Genomic DNA, 23,706 nt, shown 5'->3' with positions numbered 1-23,706 from the left:
GTAGCCATGCTTTTATTCCTTCACTTTCTTAATAAACTTGCTTTCACTTTGCACACAGACTTGTCCTGAATTCTTTCTTGCATGAGATCCAGGGACCCCCTGTTGTAGTGGATTGGGACCCCTTTCCTGTAACAAAATGATTATTTGAATTTGGAGAAAGCTTTCCCATAGCCTAATGCTGCGCTCAGGTTAGCATCAGCAGCCACCTTATTTGCTGAAAGTGAAGAGTCAGACAGCTTCTTTGTTCCCTTTTCATGCAGATACAGTCATCACCATTTCACTGTCCTTTGGTCCAAGAAACAGCTATTTGAAAGTCAGAAGGATCTGAGTTCCAATAAATCATATCACCCCTCAAAATTGTAATCTTCACTTATAAAATGGAATCTAATCTTCAGAAGATTGCTATAGTGAATAGAGATGTTATAGTGCCTCAGACAATAACTAGTAAAGAGTAGGTACTTAAAAAGATACAAAGTAACAAGTTGGCTAGCTCACAGGTACTAAATACCTGTTGAAATGCTTCAATATGCCTAAAGAAGACAAAGGGGAATTCCCTATAGACTAAATCAAATAGTTGGATATAAGAACTGTAAAGAAACCCTATCACTTCTACTTCACTCCCACTGTCAGAGGAGTCCAAACCAGAGTGACTCCATCTTGAATAAAATCTAAATAAAGCAAAACCTGCTGGGTTACATTCCCAGAAAGTTAAGTATTCTCCATCATAAGACTGAGGCAGGAGAATAGGGTGTGGAGGCAGGAAACCTAAGGCTGATTCACACTGACTTCCTAGAACTAAATCAAAAGGAAAACCTCAACTTTCTATGCCTAAGTAACAAAAAGGACCAGAGGTTACTCCCTTTGCAAACCTGCTTTTCTGCAGGGCAAATGGAAAATTGAAAGTACCTCTGATTGGTTGCAGAAAGCCACCAGTCAATCCAAATACCCACTAGAGGTTTCCCATTGACCACTTGGTGTGCACTCCATGCAAATGAAATAATGACCTGCGATAAGACGTTTGCATAGAAGTGCAACTTTGTAACTTCACTTCAGCCTCTGATTGCAGGCCACTACTTCACTTGCATGGGGTGAACACCAGGTCACCAATGGGAAACCTCTAGTGGGTATTTGGACCCCAGAAGATTCTGTAACCTGGCTATTGAGCCCCTAGATAGGGGCTGCTCCCATCCTGTGGAGTGTACTTTCATTTTCAATAAATCTGGTTTCGTTGCTTCATTCTTTCGTTGGTTTGTACATTTTGTCCAATTCTTTGTTCAAGATGCCATGAACCTGGACACCCTCTACCCGTAACAAGACCTTTTGGTTGAGGGAACAAGCTAATGATTCTTACTCACTAAACAAGACCCAGAACTTAAGGAAATGTCCTGATGTCCTGATATCTTGAGAACAGAAAGCATTCTTAGTTTAAGAATAGGTTTCTCTTCAAAGATAATAATATATTCATAACTTTTTGCTGAAATCAATAGTTACACAGAGAATAACACCACTAATACTCTGTCACAAGCGGATCACAAGCTGTTGTACTAAGGCACATGAGACCATTATTCTTAGCTAGCTACATAATTTTTGGTGTGGGGTCCTCCTCTTGCTTTCTGAGAACACCCTACTCTGTAATAGAGTAGTCTTTAATAAACTTGCTTCTTTCACTGTGCTCTGTGACTGGCCCTAAATTCTTTCCTGCCTGAGATCCAAGAACCTGCTTTTTGGGTCTGGAACAAAATTCCTTTTAAGTAACATTTCCTGTGGCAGCTTCCAAGGACTTTATTGAGGTGAGACTTTCAACCCAAAAGAAATAGACTGCGCAGCACCAACTGACTGACTTTGGGTAAGTAGGGGAATATATTTTTATACCGATGAAGGACAAGGACTTATCTAAGATTGGGTTTGAGGCCTACTTGGGAGGGTTAAAGGCCCCTCACAGCTGAAAATGGGTTCAGCACAATGGGATGTTAACCATTATTCAACTGTGGATCTGTCCTCCTTGTGCTCTCTGTAAGAGCTTTCCAAAGGCTGCCACTTGCCAGTTTCCTGATTGCTTTCTCCGCTCTACTGCTGCTTTATGAGAGAGGTCTCGTTGAACCGGTCCTGAGGTTTTTAACTTTCCTTTTCCTTGTTTGCCTTTGGGTTATGGGCCATTTGCCTGTCTGTTCTGGCATGTTGCTAGAAGACACTGGGGACAAATGACTCTGCAATATTTACTTTCTCTAGATCTAGACCACTTAAATGAATTGTTTATTGTCTCTCCTTTTCTGCAAAGATTACCTGGAATTTCGCATTTACAAGTTTTAAATGAAAAGGTCTAATGTGAAAGATTAAGCCTGGCAGTAATTATACCAGTCCCCTGTAGGTGAACTGCTCCAGGATGGAAAACCGGAGATTGCTTTTCAGCAGTTCTTTTTCATCTCCTTGCTAATGGAATGACTTTTGCTTTTTGGTTACAAATGGCAAGGCCATGTGAATCTTGTCCTGCTTGCCACTACTGACCTGAACTTGGACAGTCCTTTGTAGACCTTTGTCGTTTCCCTTCCCTAGTGAAACGTTTCTTTTTCTGAGTCCCCTATTGTGGTCTTTACTTTTGATTACCTAATAATCATTTGGTTTCTGTGTCAACTTGGACAATTCTTCCCCGTGGGTTTAGGGACAGCCTTTACTTTCTTCCTTTATGTGGCTGAGAAACAAAGAACAGCCCTGAGTGTTCTTGTCTAGAAACAGGGATACATCCTTTGACCCATGGCATATTTTTCTAACCAATTGGCCATGTGGCTTCAGGATGACTCAGATGTTTCAGGGAAGTTGCAACAACTGCTCTTCTCTTAGATAAAGACAATAAATTAACTTTGGGACAACATCTGGAGGTTTTGACCCCACACCAAATAACAAGAGGCCCTGGAAGCTAAATGGCACCAATAGATGAGTAGGGGGTAGTTATTAAAGTATCAGGCTTTATCGCTAAATACTCTTGATATAACTCTTAAAGTATAACAGAAGTACTTAATCCTGGCAACCTATCTACTTGGATCCACAGGCACCCTAGATCATTCATGTACACAAGCTATGGAACAAATTTACTCCAGCTGGCCAGATTTAAAAGATGGGCTACTGGGGCCGGTGTAGTGGCTCACACTTGTAATCCCAGCACTTTGGGAGGCTGAGGCAGGCAGATCACTTGAGGTCAGGAGTTCCAGAACAGCCTGGCCAACATGGTGAAACCCCATCTCTACTAAAAATACAAAAATTAGCTGGGCATGGTGGTGTACACTTGTAGTCCCAACTACTCGGGAGGCTGAGGGAGGAGAATCACTTGAACCCAGGAGGCAGAGGCTGCAGCGAGTCAAGATTGTGCCACTGCACTCCAGCCTAGAGACAGAGCGAGACTCCGTCTCAAAAAATAATAATAATTTAAAAAAAGAATTAACACGTACATAAACTCCAAGTATGGCTTCCTGGTGTTCACGCTCATGCTGCTATTTGGAAATAATGGGGACTCTTTAACTGCTAAGGGCTCCCCTATAGAACATTATTTCGGAATTTTAAATCTACTAGATGCTTCCTCGCTGCCTAAAGAAGTTGCTGTGATTCACTGCAGGGGACATCAAAAGGAAAACTCCAAAATAGGTCACGTGCGGTGGCTCACGCCTGTAATCCCAGCACTTTGGGGGACCGAGGCAGGCGGATCATGAGGTCAGGAGTTGGAGACCAGGCTTGCCAACAGGGTGAAACCTCGTCTCTACTAAAAGTACAAAAATTAGTCCAGTGTGGTGGTGCATTCCTGCAATCCCAGCTACCTGGGAGGCTAAGGCAGGATAATTGCTTGAACCAGGGCGGTGGAGGTTGCAGTGAGCCCGAGATAGTGCCGTTGCACTCCAGCCTGGGCAACTTGAGCAATGCTCCATCTCAAAAAAAAAAAAAAAAAAAAAAAAAAAAAGAAAAGAAAAGAAAAGAAAAGAAAAGAAAAAAGAAAAAAACTCTAAAAGAATAAAAGGGCATTTTTCTTTTATTTTGTAGATGCTACAGCTGAGACAGCTGCATTTGAGGGAACCAGTTAATCTGGTAGGCATGTTGGTGCCCACTGCCTTGGTGACGATAAAGCTAGAGCATGGTTAATACTAGAAAAGAATAAAAATGGGCTAAAACCCATGGGTTAACTCCAAACACTTCCAGATGGCTGATGCAAATGACAGATGATATGTCCCAAGGGCTGATCAATGGAAAATAGTTAAGTATTGGCATGGCTCTACTCATTTGGGAAGAGATTTCTCATTTCAATTAATATGGCTCATCTGTTTATAGGAAAATACTTTTTTTTTTTTTTTTTTTGAGATAGGGTCTCACTCTGTCACCCAGGCTGGAGTGCAGTGGTGCAATCTCAGCTCACTGCAACCTCTGCTTCCCAGGTTCAAGCAATTCTCTGCCTAAGCCTCCCGAGTAGCTGGGATTACAGGCGTCTGCCACCACGCTCAGCTAATTTTTGTATTTTTAGTAGAGACGGGGTTTCACCATGTTGGCCAGGCTGGCCTTGAACTCCTGACCTTGTGATCCACCCACCTCGGCCTCCCAAAGTGCTGGGGATTACAGGAGTGAGCCACCGCGCCTGGCCGAAAAGACTTTCTTAGAACAGTAAAACAAGTGACTTGGGCCTGTGAATTGTGTGCCCCCCTAAAAAACTCAAAGAACCAACTTTTACCTACTCCACTAGTAAAGCCTGTTCAGCATAGGGGATCATACCCAGAAGAAGATTGGCAAACACACTATACCCAAATGCCCCCATGTAAAGGATTCCAATATTTATTAGTGTTGGTTGATACCATTCTTTACCTGTTGGATTGAAGCTTTTCCTATCTGGCCTGAAAAGTCAATCAAGGTTTCTAAATTTTCATTTAAGGAAATGATTCCCAGATGCAGGTTGCCTAAAAGCTTATAGAGTGATAATGGCCCATCTTTCATAGCAACAATAACCCAAGACACAGCATCCGCTCTAGGAATTCAATATGGTCTTCATTCTGCATGGAGGCCAGTCTTAGGAAAAGTAGAAAGGGCCAATCAAACTCTAAAGAGGATCCTTGCTAAGCTCTGACAGGAAACATCAGAAACCTGGCTGTGTCTATTGCCTGTGGCCTTGCTGCAAGTTTGGGCTGCCCCAGTGGAAGGCTGTAGCTCAGCTCTTTTGAAATAATGTATGGAAAGGCCTTTCTGAAAGAATTGCGGATTTCCTAGTAGATACAGATACTTTCAAATTACAGAATTATGTTGCCAACTTAGGTTATGTGCAAAAAGCTCTTCTTGAATACAGAAATGAGAGACTTCCTTCCTTCACTAAGGAAAAAAATCCTATTGTAATCCAGCCAGGAAATGGGCTCCTGTTAATGACTTGAAAAGAATGGTCCCCAGTAGATCAACTTTCCCACAGTGGAAAGGACCCTACCGAGTAAGTACTCCTTAGTACCTCAACCGCAGTTACACTTCAAGGAAGAAGCAGCTGGGTTCATTGATCTTGAATTAAGCCTGTTTCTCATGAAGTCCCACAGGCTGCTGGAACGTAAGAGACTGATTCCACTTATTCCTGTGAACCAACCAGTGATCTCTAGCTCCTGCTCAGAAGAAACAAGAAAGATGAATAACATAAAAATCTGGATTAGTATCCCAGTTCTGGACATATATTGGTATTAGCTAAGAGGCAATCTCTTTGCTGAATGGGCACAAACTCCAGCCTCCCTACACAACCAAATGGATCACCAGGTGTGCGGAGAACTACAGCTCTCCTCCACCGTGGTGCTGCCATAACACATCCCACCAGCCAATATGAGTTCATGGGATCATCATTATGATTGGAATGAACATCCATCACGTTTTCCCATGTACTACAAAAACAAAGGGTCCAACCCTTTCATTTCTCACAATGAAACAAGGAAGCATCTTTTTGGTTTAATGAGGAAACAGCTAAATTCCACCCTGCCCTGTCATGCTGTGCATGATGGACTTGGGTGGATGACAGCTGTCCAAGTGCTGGTATCAAGCATAGTACCTCTATGCTTTGAAAGAGACAGTAACAGTTACAAAGAGACTGAGACCCGTAATATGGGAAGGTTACCACCCCAAAAATGTAATCACGCCCTTGTAAGTGACCAAGTGTGGATGGGATGGCAGAATAAGTCCTAGCCACTGGTTGCCTGTCTTTCTCCTTGGGGTTGGCTATGGGCATGTCGGTCTCACGGCTGGCCATATTTACCTTGTAATTGGATTGGAAGATGTACATGGGGTCATCCTTATCTCTCAGGGCATATCCTCATTAAATGAGACTCTCTCTCATCTAACTGGAAAGTTGGGATATCTCATCACAGGTGACCAAAGTGGTCTCCTTGGTGATTTTTTTTTTCTTTTTTTTTTTTTTCCAAGAGGGAGTTTCACCCTTACACCCAGGCTGGAGTGAAGTGGTGTGATCTTGGCTCACTGCAACCTCCGCTCCCCCAGGGTTCAGGCAGTTCTCTGCCTCAGCCTCCAGAGTAGCTGGGATTACAGGCACCCACACCACCACGTCCAGCTAAATTTTTGTATTTTTGGTAGAGAGGAGGTTTCACCATGTTGGCCAGGCTGGTCTCGAACTCCTGAACCCAGACTATCAACCCATCTTGGCCTCCCAAAGTGCTAGGATTACAGGCGTGAGCCACTGCGCCCGACCCTCCTTGGTGGTTTTACTCGGGGGCTATATTACTGCCAGAGGCAGCTGTAATGGATGTCAAGTGGCAAGTCGAATCCCTATTCCAACATACAGCTACAGCTTTCAATACGACACAGCATGCTATTATCCTACTAACTGAAGAGACTTCTCAAATTAGACAGGTAGCGTTACAAAACAGCATGGCTTTGGGCATTTTAACAGCAGCTCAAGGGGGATCTTGTGCTATCATCAAAGTGGAATGTTGTTTGTATATTCCATACCATTCACATAATATTACTCAGGCCATGAAGGACTTAGACACCCTTATCTCTGCTGTTGACACACTGTCAGTTGACCTCATATCAGGGTGGTTCCAGCAATTGTCTGGTTCATGGAAAACCTTTTTTTTTTTTTTTCAGATGATTGGAACAGATTCTGTTTTGTTGCTATGGAATGTATTGCTGTTGTAATTTTTGTGCAAGAAAACAAGGTAAACCTGGCCAGGCACAGTGGCTCATACCTGCAATCCCAGCACTTTGGGAGGCGGAGGCAAGCGGATCACCTGAGGTCAGGAGTTTAAGACCAGCCTGGCCAACATAGTGAATCTCCATCTGTACTAAAAATACAAAATTAGCAGGGCATAGTGCGACACAGCTGTAATCCCAGCTACTCGGGAGGCTGAGGCAGAAGAATCACTTGAACCTAGGAGGCGGAGGTTGCAGTGAGCCGAGATCACGCCATTGCACTCCAGCCTGTGTGACAAGAGCAAAATGCCATCTAAAAAAAAATAAAAGAAAAAAAGAAAAAGAAACAAGGTAAACCTATTAAATAGCTTCTTCAAATTGAACACTTACTAATTTTCCAGATTTCACCTTTTGTTGAAAGTCACAATAATGATTGGTCCTCACCATGCCAACACTTGCTGAGTGAACTCCTCTCCAATCTAAATACAAGGGATCCCAATGGTTAGGGAGGAATATCATTGCCCCTGTTCAGCTTGAAGACATTTCTGAAGATGGACCTCTGTTCCTCTGTACTTAGAATTAAGGATCCCCTTATAAAAGGGAGGAGGAAAATATATCAGAGGTGTCCAAACCAGAGTGACCCCATCTTGAATAAGGCCAAATGAAGTGAAACCTGCTAGATTCCATTCCCGGGAAGTTAGGCACTCTCCTTCACAAGACCTTTATGGTTGAGAGAATAAGTTAATGATATTTGCTAAGTAAACAAGATGTAGAACTTAACAAAAAGTCTTGATGTCCTGATATCTCAAGACCAAAAAGTATTCTTAGTTTAAGAATAGGCTTCTTATACTAATAGACAATAGGTTTCTTATACTAATAGATAATAGTATATCCCTAAAATCCTGCTGAACTCAATAGTTACACAAGAAGATAACATCAGCCTGTCACAAGCTGATCACAAGCCTTTATAATAAAGCACATAAGTTCATTATTCTTAGCTTTCTTTCTTTTTCTTTTTCTTTTTTTCTTTGAGACAGAGTCCTGTGTTGTCACCCAGGTTGTAGTGCAGTGGCATGATCTCTGCTCACTGCAACCTCTGCCTCCCAGGTTCGAATGATTCTCCTGCCTCAGCCTCCTGAGTAGCTGGGATTACAGGTGCATGCCACCACACTTGGCTAATTTTTTATATTTTTGGTGGAGACAGGGTTTCACCATGTTGGCCAGGCTGGTCTTGAACTCCTGACCTCAAGTGATCCACCTGCCTTGGCCTCCCGAAGTGTTGGAATTACAGGTGTGAGCCACCACTCCTGGCCAGCTCCCTTTTTATATAGCATTTTATTTGTGTTCACAGTCCTACTCTTACTTTTTTTTTCTTTTCCTTTTTTTTTTTTTTTTTCTTTTGAGACAGGCCTTATCTGTCATCCAGGCAGGAGTGCAGTGGCGTGATAATGGCTCACTGCAGCCTTAACATCTCAGACTCATGAGATCCTATGGCCTAGTCTCTCTAGCAGCTGGGACTGCAGGTATGCTACCACTCAGGCTAATCTTTTTATTTTTAGTAGAGATGGAGTCTCATTACGTTGCCCAGGCTGGTCTTGAATCCTGGGCTCAAGCAACTATCACACCTCACCTTCCAAAGTGCTGGGATTATAGGTGTGAGCCACCGTGCCTGGCCTCCTCTTCTTGTTTTCTGAGGATGCCCTACTCTATAATAGAGTAGTCTTTAATAAACCTGCTTTTTTCACTGTGCTCTGTGACTGGCCCAGAATTTTTTCCTGCGAGAGATCCAAGAACTCACTCTGTGATCGGTTCCAGACCCCTTTCCAGTAACAGTTTGAGCAATAAAAGTAGCCCGGGCTGGTACCAAGCACTGATGGCAGATTCATCAAAGGTCAGAACCACCTCCACTCAGAGTCCCTTCTGTTGGATGCCGATTTGTCAACCAAAATATGTCTGACGCAAGTCTCAGTCAATGTAGAAGTTTGTAAAGTTTAGAAGCCAATGTAAGGCACATACCAAAAGAAGGCAACACAGAAACCACAGAAACAGTCTGTGATCTGTGCGTTTCTCCAAAGGTGATTTTGTGGGCTTCAGTGTCTAAAGGGGAAGAGTAGGCTGGCGGGGAAAGAGGGAAGGTCCAGTCACATCACAGAATCCACATGTTGCAAGAGACAAGGAGCAGGTGGGGGATAGTCAGTTGTGTATTTGTTTATGCTCAGTAAATCGGCACTTGATAGATAAGGTGGACATCGAGCAGCTGGAGATATCTGGCCTTTTATCTGTAGCATCTGCTTAGGAACAAAAGAAAAGGCAGCTTCTTGCATGACTCGGCTTTTGGCTTATTCTTTTTCCTTTTGGCAGGCTAAATTGAGGTTCTGAGATTTTATTTTCCTTTCATAAATGAACAAATGAATGAATGCATGAATGAGTGACGGAAGGAAAGAAGAAAATGCTGAGGGAAAAATAGTTCACGTCCCAAAGCAGTGGTGTAGTTTTAAAATATGGACACTAGATGGAAGCAGGCACCTGCACCGAGGCAGCTGAGGATGGTGAGGAATGTGCGGTACTTGGCCTTCGGCTGGAAGGGATGTCCAGGGCTCCTCAAGGGCCCCACAGGTTTTTGTCTATGCATCTCCATTAAACATCCCTTATGGCCGGGCACGGTGGCTCATGCCTGTAATCCCAGAACTTTGGGAGGCCGAGGCGGGCGGATCCCCTGAGGTCAGGAGTTCCAGACCAGCCTGACCAACATGGAGAAACCCCGTCTCTACTAAAAATACAAAATTAGCAGGGCATGGTGGGACATGCCTGTAATCCCAGCTACTCGGGAGGCTGAGGGAGGAGAATCGGGAAGCGGAGGCAGAGGTTGAGGTGAGCCAAGATCGCGCCATTGCACTCTAGCCTGGGCAACAAGAGTGAAGCTCCGTCTCAAAAACAAACAAACAAACAAACAAAAACAAACAAACAAAAACCCAAAAACATCCCTTACTGACAGGACAGTCAGGTTCGTGAGTGTGTTTGGCAACAAGTAATGGAAACTTCAACACAATTTCCCTTTGCAGCAACACCAGCCCTGGACCCCTTTTTACTGGGTTGGTGCAAAAGTAATCACGGTTTTTGCCAATACTTTTCATTAAAGGGGTCCAGGGGAAGCATCCGCCCCATGGACTTCCGCCTGCCTCTGGAGGGCAAAATGGGTTCCCATGGCTACTCCTGACTACTGGGGAGGCTGGAAAATGGTTTGATTTTACCTCTCGGTCCCTGTAATCAAGGACACATGAGGGAGAGTGGTGAACACTAGCCAGTAAGTGGTCTTTCTCTAGGCAGTGCATGAAAGGCCCTGGGAACAACAGAGCTTCTGGAGCGGGGTTTACATTAAAGACAGAGAGGAGAGGAAGAGCAAAGATCAGCAGCTGGGAAAATATGTGAGTCAGACAGGCGAGGTTAAAAGAGACTAGGGAGAGCTGGGTGAGGCTGGGTGCTGTGGCTCACACCTGTAATCCCAGCACTTTAGGAGTCTGAGGTAGGCAGATCACTTGAGGTCAGGAGTTCAAGACCAGCCTGGCCAACATGGTGAAACCCTGTCTCTACTAAAAATACAAAATTTAGCTGAGCATGGTGTCGGACGCCTGTAGTCTCAGCTACTGAGGAGGCTGAGGCACGATAATCACCTGAACCCAGAAGGGGGAGGTTGCAGTGAGCCAAGATCATGTCACTGCACTCCAGCCTGGGTAACAGAGAGCACAACTCCACTCGTCTCAAAAAAAAAAAAGGGGGGTTGGGGGTTGCTGGGCAGACTCTTGCTACCTTCACCTTCACCCAGGAGACATATTTCTGAAAATTTGGATTCAGATTTAGGATCGCCTTCTTCAAGAAGACATTCCAGGGTTTTCTTTCCTTTCTGTCCCATCTCGGTTGACTTCTAGGACAGTTAAAAAATAAGAAAAAAGAAAAGAAAGCTTTAAAATTATGTAAAATAGTGGCACTGAGGAAAACAATGAATATTCAACAAGTGTTTGCCATGTGCCTGGCCCTGATTCCGCTGCTTTATATTAATTAAGTTTTCTAAGGTTTCTGTGAGGTGTAGACTATTCCTAGTCTTCTTTTGGAAATATTTATTTACTTATTTTTAAATATCTTATTAAGTTTATTTTAGTTACAACATATGTCAAATGTACTGAAAATAATATAGTAGACACTTATGTATTTACATTCCAAGTTTTAAAGCATTTTCTTTTTTAAGACAGAGTCTCACTCTGTCACCCAAGCCAGAGTGCAATGGTGCAATTTCAGCTCACTGCAACCCCACCTCCTGGGTTCAAGTGATCCTCCTGCCTCAGTCTCCTGAGTTGCTGGGATTACAGGCATAAGCCACCATGCCCGGCCCGACAACGTGATCTTGAAGGCAGAGTTTACTTGTTTTACATTGTGAATCGTCACCACATTTTTGTGATTACAGTGACCAAGCTGCAGCACGCTGTGGCTGTCCCTCCAGCAGGGCCAAGTGTGGGCTCATGCCTGCTGCGGGCTCTGGCAGGTGCTATGTCTTGTTGGCTCAGGCAGCTGGGCTCTGGAACATGGACAACTGCATCGCCCTTGGCAGCAAGCACTGCAGTGACTACCAGGGCTGTCAAGGTCCTTGGTATTCTCTCTCGGTCTAGGGGCAGGTAGCACTGAGGGCCTGGCTGCAAGTGTGTTTGTCACGCAGGGACGGGCCGTGGGCACTTGAAGGCTGGTGCCAGCAGCAGGAGCCAGGCATGACTTCAGAAGCCAGCAGAGGTCACTTTTGTTCCTAACTTTGTATGTGTAATTTTGTATTCTTTTTCTTAAACAGGGCCACAAATGTTTAAGTTCAATGCCCCGTTAAACCTGGATCTGCTCCTGGCTGTTCTGGGAATGGCATGGGGGTGCTGGAATAAGGGCCTGAGATTGCACTGTTCCCTCAACCTTAACAGCTCAGGGAGTCCCAGCCAGCAGTGCAATAAGGAATGTGAGAAGCACAGGCCACTCATGCATTCTCTTGATTGTGAGTGGACACTTAGCCCCTACAGTTGGAACAAGTAGTGGCTGCCTTATTTTCTAGAATTGAACTTTATTTCTATCTCAAGGTGACCTTCCTCCTGGCTGATAGAAAACTGACCTCATCCCCCTAACCTCCCACACTTTTTTTAAGAGACAGGGTCTCACTCTATTGCCCAGGTTGCAGTGCAGTGGTGTAATCATAGCTCATTGCAGCCTCAAATTATTTGGCTCAAGTGATCCTCCCACCCCAGCCTCCTGAGTAGCTGGGACTACAGGTACCTGCACCACCACACTGGTGGTTTAAATTTTAAATTAAATTAAAAATTTTAATTTTAAATTAAAAATGTAGTCAACTTTTTTTTGTGTGTGTGGAGACAAGATCTTATTATAATGCTCAAACTGGTCTTGAATTCATGGGCTCAAATGATTTCCTCCCACCTCGGCCTCCCAAAGTGCTGGGATTACAGGCATGAGTCACTGCATCTGGCCTGACCTCATTGCTGGACTTCTCTCCACTGAGGGCTGGGCCATAGTTATGCAAGCCCTCCTGATACCTGAGATTTTGCTGTGATTTTAACATTTTGATGATGCCAAACTGTGGAAGGATGGTGGGTGATCAGCTGTGATTACCACTGTCTACATCTGCATGGCCTTTAAGCGTTCCTCACCGCACTTGGGTCAAGGGACTTTCGAAGGAGTTTTCCTGCATTTCTGCCTGCCCAGATAAACCCAGAGACTATATTGGGATGTAGGACCTACTTCCCTCTTCAGCCAGGACCTATAGACCTTTCTCATCCCTCATTTCCCCCATCCCAAATCTCAAATCCCCATCCCAAGCAGAATTTTCCTTTCTTCATTTTGTCCCCAGGCTTCTTGTCAAGACTTTTAGTTTGTCCCTGGGATTCCTTCCTGATCCTGGGGATTAGGCTTCTGGGAAAAAATTTCAGGAAGATGGGCAGGCTATTTCTAATTTCTCCTGTTACATCCATCCTGGGGTGACGAGCAGGGAGCAGGCCACAAACATGCATGGCAACAAAGGGAAAAAGAATAACTGGGAAAAAGAAAACAATGTAAACTAATACTCCAAAATATAGCCCAAAGCATATATTTATTCTCAGTATTTTTCTCTGGCCTTGTCCCATGAAAAACCTTGCATTCTATTTCACTTAATCTGCATTACAGCTATATTAGTCCGTTTTCATGCTGCTGATAAAGATACCCAAGACTGGATAATTTATAAAGAAAAAGAGGTTTAATGGCCTCACAGTTCCACGTGGTTGGAGAGGTCTCACAATCACGGCGAAGGCAAAAGATACGTCTTACATGGCAGCAGGCAAGAGAGAATGAGAGCCAGGCAAAAGGGGTTTCCTCTTATAAAAACATCAGATCCTGTGGGACTTATTCACTACCACAAAAAGAGTATGGGGGAAACTGCCCCCATGATTCAATTATCTCCCACTTGGTCCCTCCAACAACATGTGGGGATTATGGGAGTCACAATTGAAGATGAGATCTGGGTGGGTGGGGACACAGCCAAACCATATCAACAGCCCTGTGAGCTGAGTTTTATACCTGCTCTATTAACAGTGAAACTGAGCCCAAGAGAGACCAGGTAACTTGCACAAGACCACACAACTCGTGTGTGGGTCTTAACCCAGCCTAGGCAATCCTCCTGTGGTGATGGTGGTGTATTGTGTGGTTAGGGTAGGGTTTGGGGCTTATTGCTATGGAATCTAGGGAAAATCTTGTGTTAGAGAAAGACAGAGCTGGGATTGTGGCTGTACCAGCTCAGCCAATTCATAACTGTGTGATCCTGGGCACATCACTTAAATTATCTGGGCCTCAGTTTCTGCATTAGTAAATTTACAAGGTAGAGCTCCATTCTCTGGGCCCCAGTTTCCTCACAAGAAAATTTATAATGCGGAACTGGATGGCTTCAAATGCTCTTCCTAGTCCAGAGGTCTTCTGGCCTCCAACCATGTTTTAAATTCCCATTACCAAAGCAATGTCCCTCAAAATGATCCCACTACCTACCTACCTACCTACACACACACACACACACACCACACACCACACACCACACACACCCTGTCAGAATCTAGGGAGCATGCTTAAAAAGTTAATTCCTGGAATCACCGAAGATTTAAGCAAGTCTGAACACAAATCTCTGGGGGTAGGACACAAGAACCTGGATATAACAAGCTACATCTCAGACAATCTAAAATGTACCTTGTGTTACTGACTTGAGGCAAGGTAAGATTTTGTGTTAATGACTTGAAGCCAGGTAAGATTTTGTGTTAATGACTTGAGGCCAGGTAAGATTTCGATAAGGGGAGAGAGAAAAAGAACATCCTAGGAAGATAACTGGTTTGAGAAAAGGTCCAGAAATGGGTGTTTTGGGGGAAGTGAATAGACTAGTCTGACTAGAGAGATAGTATTAGATAGTTGCAGAAGTTAATCTGGGAAAACAAATTGACCAAAGCCTGAGACAGAATGTACTTTTTTAGTGATGGGAGTGTTCATGTCCATTAGATAAAATGTCCTTACCTTGGCAAGGACAAAGAAGCAATTGCATAATCTAAGCCATTCTCTAGGCTCTAAGCCTTTCTCTTGGTTGTGACAGGAATATAATTTTATTTCAACCATTAAAAAAGCAACAGGCAGACATTTTTCTCTTGCAGAGTTGCATTTTCATGAGCATATTTTAGTGTGGCTTCTCCTCAGTGCCGATTATTGAAGAGTCATCTCACCCACAGTACATGCCTTCCAGATTCTGGTGTAATGGTCATGAGCAGAGGGACTGCCTGGATTTGAGCCCCAGTTGTGCCAACAACCAGGATGCCTTAGAGAGGTCAGTCAACCTCTCCTTCTTGCAATTTCCTTTTTTTTTTTTTTTTTTTTTTGAGACAGAGTCTCACTCTGTCGCCCAGGCTGGAGTGATGCCATCTTGGCTCAGTGCAACCTCCACCTCCCAGGTTCAAGCAATTCTCAGGCCTCACCCTCCTGAGTAGCTGGGATTACAGGTACCCACCACCACGCCCAGCTAATTTTCGTATTTTTAGTAGAGACGGGGTTTCACCACGTTGGTCACGCTGGTCTCGAACTCCTGACCTCATGATCCACCCACCTGGACCTCCCAGTGTGCTGGGATTACAGGTGTGAACCGCTTTGCCCAGCCTACCTTCCTGCAGTTTCTACACCTATAAAATGGTGATAATATTACTAATCCCCAACTCATAAATTTTTGTGATTAATTGAATAGAGCAGATGAGCTCTTAGAAGATGTTACTTGCTATTATCATCTCCTCATAGAGAAGTCTAGTTTATTTTCAGCTCTATCTCAGGAAATAGCTCTCCCTGGATTTCTCATAATCATCTCTTCTCCTGCTCAGTGGGTCCTGTTTCATATAGGTGCCTGCAGCACTCTCTTCTCTAACCATAATCATGAAGATGCTTCACAGGGCCTGACCTAAAGCAGAAAGGGAGATAGAGGGGGGAAAATAGGTGAGCCAGGGAGTCATGACTTCACGAGTGGTTTTATATTATTTTCTTGCCACATCTGTGTGGATGGACATCGTGGTGTGTGGACTTGGCATCAGGCACACCTAGCCATACCCTTACGATCAACACTGGTTGAGTTCCTACTCTATAACAAGCACTGTGTTAGGCAATGGGGACGCAGAGGAAACAAGGTAGTCATGTACTTGGATTTTTAGGGAGATTCTTGTGGGTAGGATTCCATTTCTGCCTTCATTTCTCTCTCTCTCTTATTTTTTAAGAGATGGGGTCTTGCTATGTTGTCCAGACTGGCCTCAAACTCCTGCGCTCAAGTGATCCTCTTGTTTCAGCCCCCCGAGTAGCTGGGACTACAGATGTGAGCCACTGAGTCCAGCTCTCTGTCCTTGTTGCTTTCTATTGTGTTACCTGGGGCGAGTCACATAAACACTTTGTGCTTCAGCTTCATTTTTACATTGGTGTTAATAATTGAGCTGATATTATAGGGTTATAAGAGAGTTAAAAATGATAATGTATGAAATCTTCTGTATAGTTCCTGGCACATTAGTGAATGATCAAAAATTTCTGGCCACTTCTCTGTTCCTCAGAGGTTACAAAAAATATTCTGCCTATTATTGCTTCATCATCATCATCAACACCATCACTGTCATCATCATCCCAAGACAAAATGGATAAGATTTTCTACGTCTATGTTCATCAGGGTTATTGGTGAATAGTTTTCTTTCCTCCCTCCCTCCCTTCTTTCTCTCTTTTTCTTTCTTTTTCTCTTTCTTTCTCTTTCTTTCTCTCTCTCTCTCTCTCTCTCTCTCCTTCCTTCCTTCCTTCCTTTCTTTTTCTTTCTTTCTTTCTTTCTTTCTTTCTTTCTTTCTTTCTTTCTTTCTTTCTTTCTTTTCTTTCTTTTCTTTTCTTTCTTTCTTTTCTTTCTTTCTTTCTTTCTTCTTCTTCCTTTCTTTCTTCCTTTCTTTCCTTTCTTTTCTTTCTTTTCTTTCTTTTCTTTCTTCCTTTCTTTCTTCTTTTTGATGAAGTTTCACTCGTCACCCAGGCTGGAGTGCAATGGTGTGATCTCGGCTCACTGCAACCTCCGTCTCCTGGGTTCAAGTGATTCTCTAGCCTCAGCCTCCCAAGTAGCTGGGATTAGAGGCACCCACCACCACGCCTGGCTAATTTTTATATTTTTAGTAGAGATGGGTTTCGCCATATTGGCCAGGCTTGTCTTGAACTCCTGACCTTAGGTGATCCACCCACCTCGGCCTCCCAAAGTGCTGGATTACAGGCGTGAGCCACCATGCCTGGCCAATAGTTTTCTTTTCTTGGGATATCTCTGTCTGGCTTTGATATCAATGTAATGTTGGCATCATAAAATGAGTTTGGAAATGTTCTTTCCTCTTCAATTTTTTCAAGGTTTGAGAAGGATTGGTGTCATTTCTTCTTTATATGTTTGGTAGAATTCACCAGTGAAGGCCTCTAGTCCTGGGCCTTTCTTTCTTGGGAGGTTTCAGGTTAGTAATTCAATCTTCACGGTACTGATCAGACCTTTTATTTCTCTGTGACTTAGTCTTGGTTGTACGTTTCTGGGAACTTACCCATTTCTTCCAGGTTATCTAGTTCATAGACACACAACCATTCGTAGTAGTCGCTTATTATGCTTTTTAGTTCTGTAGGACCAGTTGTAAAGTTTCTGCTTTCATTTGTGATTTTGTTTATTTGAGTGTTCTCTTTTTTAGTTAGTCTTGGTAAGGGTTTGTCAATTTTGTTTATCTTTTCAAAAAATCAACTCTTAGTTTTGTTGATTTTTTTTCCCATTGCTTTTCATTTTCTATTCCGTTTATTTCTGCTCTAATTTTTATTATTTCTTTCCTTCTCCTAACTTTGGGCTTAGATTTGTTTTTCTTTTCCTAGTTCCTTGAAATGTAAAGTTAGGTTGCTTATTCGAGATCTTTGTTCTCTTTTAATGTAGGTATTTTTCGCTCTGAATTTCTCTTTCAGTAGTGCTTTTGCTGTATCCTGTTAGTTTTGGTATCTTCTGTTTTCATTTTTGTCTCAAGATATTTTATAATTTCTCTTCGATTTCTTCTTTGACGCCTTGGTTGCCCAGATTTTCAAAAAGTTATGAGAGTCATCCTTGCATCTTTCCTTTCCTAATTCTCTACAACCATTCTGTCAGCAAGGTTTGTTTACTCTAATCTAAAGCATACCTTGAATGTGTCCACAACTCTCCACACCTATTTCTTCACCCTAGTACAGTCACCATTATCTTTGGTCCAGATTTCTAGTCAGAAACTGCAATCCTCATTTGTACCTGGAATTCATTTTCCATGCACTTAAAACCCTCCACTGTCTTCCCATTGTACTTAGGCCATTGTCCACATGCCCCCTCTAAGTCCAGCACAGTCTGGCCCCTGCCCAGCCTTATAAACTCATCTCACATCAATCTCACCCTTGCTCACTCTCCTCCAGCCACATTGGTCTGCAGTTTGTTCTTAAAATGATCCAGATCTTCTGCTGTCCGACAGCATTTATCCCTGCTTCCCCTCTTGGGGATGCTGTCCTTCAGATCTTCACAGGGCTCCCTTTTCATTCATGAGTCTCAGCTCAAATGTCACCTCCTCATTCAGAGCGGCCTCACCTGCCCACCTAAAGTGCCTTTCCCAAGCTGATTTTTCTCGGCATCCTCTTTATTTCCTTAGTGCATTCTTATAACCTGCTCTCTTCTTTACCTGCTCATTACTTATATATTATGTACTTCCATTCTCTTCCAGCAAGTCAAGGAAGGAAGCAGAATGGCCTTATTCATCACTGTCTCTTCCAGAGCTTAGCACAGTGACCAGTACATAGCAAACATTCAATAAATACTTCCTGATTGAGTGAATACATGAAAAAGGAAGACACAAGGGAATGAATGATGAAATAAATGGTGTTTGGTCCTAGTAATCTCCCATTGTCCTAGATCCAGTCCTGGATAAAAATCTTTGCTCCATTTTGTGTATGGTGGGGTTGAGAGACTCAGCCCATGAGATGGGGTATTCTCATCTAAGGACACAACCTGACAGTAACAGAGATTTATCTTACCATACTTCCTAACAATGCCCTTGAGGCTACACCAGAGGAATTCATTCCAGACAAGGGGCATTGGCAACACTGAGGCAGCAAAGCAGTTCCAGTCTACAGCCCCCATTTCAGGGAAATGAATCTTGAGAGAAAAGACGAGAGCCATCAGCTCCCTACAAATAAATCCACCACAAACTAGCATGGTTGATTGATTGAGGGGCTGCGGCATTTTCTGCTGCACTTGGAGGAAACAGGGGAAGGGGTGGTAAGGTGGAACAAGACAGCATGGATGCCCACAGAACTCTATTAGCATTAGGTGACTCAAGAGTCAGTCTTCCTCCTTTTTCTTTTCTTTTCTCTTTTCTTTCCTTTCCTTTCTCCTTCCTTCCTTCCTTTTTCTCTTTCCTTTCCTCCTTCCTTTCTTTCTTTTCCTTCCTTCCTTCCTCTCCTCCTCTTCTTCCTTTCTCTCTTTCTTTCTTCTTTTTCTTTCTTCTTTCTCTCCTTCCCTCCCTCCTTTTTCTCTTCCTTCCTCTTTTCCTTCCTTCCTTCTCCTCCTCCTTCTCCTTCTTCTTCTTCCTTTCTTTCTCTCTCTTTTCTTTTCTTTCTTTTCCTTCCTTCCTTCCTTTCTTTTTCTTTTCTTTCTTTCTTTTCTCTCTCTTTCTTTCTTGACTCAGAAGTTTTTCTTTCCTTTCCTCAAGTGATCCTCTTGCCTCTGTCTCCCAAGAAGCTGAGATTGTTTTTAAAAAGTTTGCGTAGCAATGGGGTCTTGCTATGTTGCCTAGGCTGTTCTTGAACTCCTGGCCTCAAGGAATCTTCTAGCTTCAGCCTCCCAAAATTCTGGAATAACAGTTCTGGCAGTAACAACTGAGCCTGGCTGTGAGTCAGAAGTTCTAATGTAAAGCCTTTATGTCTCTGCTTCTCATGTTAAAGGCACACTAAGTGACTTAAGAGACTAAGTGATCTGGCCTGGCATGGTGGCTCACGCCTGTAATCTCAGGACTTTGGGAAGCCAAGGCAGGTGCGTCATTTGAAGTCAGGAGTTTGAGACTAGCCTGGCCAACATGGTGAAAACCCGTCTCTACTAAAAATACAAAAATTAGCTATATATTGTGGAGCATGCCTGTAGTCCCAGCTATTTGGGAGGCTGAGGCACAAGATTTGCTTGGACCCAAGAGGTGGAGGTTGCAGTGAGCTGAAATTGTGCCACTGCATTCCAGCTTTGGTGACAGAGCAAGACTCTGTCTCAAAAATAAATAAATAAATAATAAAAGAGACCAAGTGACTTGGCTGGGCACCTGGGGAATGGGAAATGGTCCATACGCCCCTTGTTTTTACTATCAAATGAGTATTAAACTATTTTACTATCAAATGAGTATTAAACATGATTCCTCTTATTACCCAACCAACATTCTCCTCTTTCTTTTACAGGGGAACATATTAACAAAACCTTAAACCCTCCATGCTTCTGTGATAGCTTAAACAATTAATGAAACAATAAACATTCCACAAATAAAAATAAATGTTAACAGTTTATTTTAATTAAAATCCCCAAGAGGCCTGGCTGAGATCCTTATCTACTTAACATATGTAAAGTGATAGACTGTTCCTAACCCTTAATAAACAATTTATGCAAACTGCTGAGCCTCAGGGGCATTCTAACCATGCTAGACTTTCCCCTAGTCTCCACCTAGAAGGAGGGGAACCATCGGTGTTAGGGCTCTGCTAGAGGAAGCCCTAACCCAGGAAGCCATTGTATAAATGCAGGCGGAAAACTTGGCAGTTCCTGGATTTCACTTAAGTTTTCTATGGAAAATTGGGCATCTTCCCATTTATTTTTGTTGTTGTTGTTGCCCTTCACATTTCCAAGATATTTCAACAATAATTGGTTGCATGACCACATCTAAAAATGTTTAGTTCCCCAGGTTATACTTCATTTATTATACATGCCTCTTTACAGCCTGTACGGTTTTATGGATCCTTCGAGGTTCCCTTGGCAAATAAAATGAAGTTACAAGTCACATCATTGTTAAACATATATCAGCAACCAATACCCTTGGGGCATTCTGAAGAATATCCTATTAACAAATGTAGTGGGTTGAATAGTGAGTGCCCACCCTCAAATTCACGTTCATCTGGAATCTCAGAATGTGATCTTCTTTGGAAATGGGGGTCTTTACAGATGTAAATAGTTAAGATGAGGTTATACTGGATTCAGGTGGGCATTCAATCTAATGATTGGTGCCCTTATAAGAAGAGGAGATGCCTGAAGATACACGCAGAGGGAAGAATGCCATGTGAAAGTGGAGTCAGAGATGGGAGTGATGTGGTTGCAATCTAAGGAACACCAAGGATAGCCAGAGCTGCCAGAATCTAGGAAGAGGCAAGGAAGGATTCTTCTCTAGAGCCTTCAGAGGGAGAGTGGCCCTGCCAGCACCTTCACTTTGGACTTCCAGCCTCCAGAACTACGAGAAAATAAAGTTCTGTTGTTTTAAGCCACTGAGTTGTGGCCATTTGTTACAGCAGCCTTAGGAAACTACTACATACATACAGTCTTCTGTAGAATAAAAACTATCCTCAACATTGCTCATTCATTCATTTGTACATCCACTCAGCTGTCATTTTTGTGTCTATGTGTGTGTGTGTGTGCAGGGGTCGGGGGGCACTGACCAAGGCCTGGAGAACGCATGGATCACAGATGCAGTTTCTGTCCTTATCCTTAGTACACACACGCTAGGGTCAGGGCAGGCATCGTGGGTGTGCAAGCTGGGCAGTCGTACATGCACGGGGCTCAGGAGGACCCCGTGCTCAGTTTAATGCTCTTCTCTTGCTGTCTTGAAATGCTTAATAGTTTTTGAACTAGAGACTCCTCATTTTTTTTGAAAGAGGAATACAGATAAATGTATTAGTTAAATGCTGATTTTACAGCCATTTCACCTTAAGACAATGTTAACAGGTTTGTGGGTTAGGGAGGGTACATGAGGGGGCCTTCGGAAAGAAAACAATGTAAATGATGATTAAAACAGAATCTTGGTTCAAAGGTATTCTCTGTTACAGCCAGTAGGATTTTGGAGTGAGGGGGCTGGGCATGGGGGGAGGCACGGTAATGCCAGCGTCAGCTACAGCTCCGTTGAGAACCAGGACAAGGAAGTCGTCTCTGTGAGCTCCAGCGTCAGGGGCAGAAACGAAGCAACGTGCAAGGAGAAGGTCCATCCCAGAGCAGGTCAGAGCCGGAGGCTCCCTCCAGGCCCCCATGCCATAACTTAGCAGTCATCTACTTTCCATGAATTTTGTTTTGTTGTGTTTGCTTTGAATTCTTGTTGCAGAATCTCTGGCTTTTTGCCCCCTGGACAAAAGACTTCTGCTGGGGCGAGGATGCAGGTCCAGAGGGAGTCCAGCTGCTGTCTGGCCAGGGGCCAGGAGGAGCAGGCAGCAGGCGAGTCAGCCCTTGGACCACCCCTGCCTCACGAGCAGGATACCGTCTACCTACGCTCTCCCTGGAAGGATCTGGAGGCTTGGCTGAGTGTTTGCCACACTGGCTTGAGCAGCAGAACGTTTTGTTTTTACTCAGAACCCCTCTGCATGTGATGGGGTGAATGAAGGATCTGCAGTGGACTCGAGGGGGTGCCGCTTGGCTAAACTACCCAGCTCTTGTTTTGCCAGGGGCCAGACATGTACAAGCTGCAGGCAGAGCTGAATCGCTCCGAGCGGGAGGAGGGATTCTAATTTTGAGAGATGTTGGAGGTGAAGGAGCAAAGGCCCGCAGCAGTGGGAAGGCACCTGGGGGAGAAGCTGCGAGCTGCATTTTGACGAAGCTGTGCTGTGTGGTGACTGAAGTGCCCCCCGCCAGCTCCCCAGGAAGCGTTCAGTCACTTCTATGTCACACCCCACAGTTTTGGAGTCAGATTTGGTATTGGGGATGCAGGGCCGTGCCATGGCTTAAGAGGATGGGGCAAGGGCAGCTCCCCAGGGGCCGGTTGCATCCAGGCACATGGCAAACAGATGCTGTCACCCTAGAGCAGGGGGACCCCTCATTTTTATTTTGCACTGGACCCCACAAATTATGTAGCTGGTCCTCACTTGAATAATTACAGAATCACAGGTGCTGTAGAGCAGATAGAGAGGAGAACCCATAATCTGGGGGCCTGTTTTACTAAGGCAGTGAGGTAGGATACATTAAAGGAAACGTTCACTCACAGACAAGGTTCATTTGCCAGATGGTCATTTAGGCAGAGGGAACAATGTGTCCGTAAGCATGGTAGGTGGGGGAGTGGGGGTGGAGAGAATATGGAGGATTGGACATCAACAGGACTTTGGTAGTGCTAGTGCCTAAAGTACCACTAGGGGGTGCTCAGGGAGAATTGATGATAGACATGGGTCAGATCTCAAAAGGCTTCAGAAGGACTATGCAGGCCTTGGGCTTAGTCCAGAAGGTGATAGGGAACCATAGAAGATATTGATCAACAGATGACAAGATTGGATCCCCCAATTCTGTTCCTCCAGGATTCCAGGAAAGGCACCCTGTGCTCAGAGACCCAGGCCACGGACTTGTATATCAGGAAAGAATTCAAAGCGAAGCTAGGCATGGTGGTGCACACCTGTAATCCCAGCACTTTGGGAGGCTGAGGTTGGCAGATCATGAGGTCAGGAGATGGAGACCATCCTGGCTCACACGGTGGAGCCCTGTCTCTACTAAAATAAATAAATAAATAAATAGGCGGGCCTGGCATGCACCTGTAGTCCCAGCTACTCGGGAGGCTAAGGCAGGAGAATTGCTTGAACCTGGGAGGAGGAGCTTGCAGTCAGCCAAGATTACACCACTGCACTCCAGCCTGGGCACCAGAGTGAGACTCTGTCTCAAAACAAAACAAAACAGAACAAAACAAAAAGAAAACAAAGCGAATAAGAATAAATCGATCCTCTTTTCTAGTGTCCACTGCTTTTTTCCTGAATACTAATAAAGTATATGAATAACAATATTTG

This window comes from Papio anubis, chromosome 8 (assembly GCF_008728515.1).
Source record: "Papio anubis isolate 15944 chromosome 8, Panubis1.0, whole genome shotgun sequence".
Taxonomy (NCBI): Eukaryota; Metazoa; Chordata; class Mammalia; order Primates; family Cercopithecidae; genus Papio; species Papio anubis.
Note: the sequence above shows the minus strand (reverse complement) of the source record.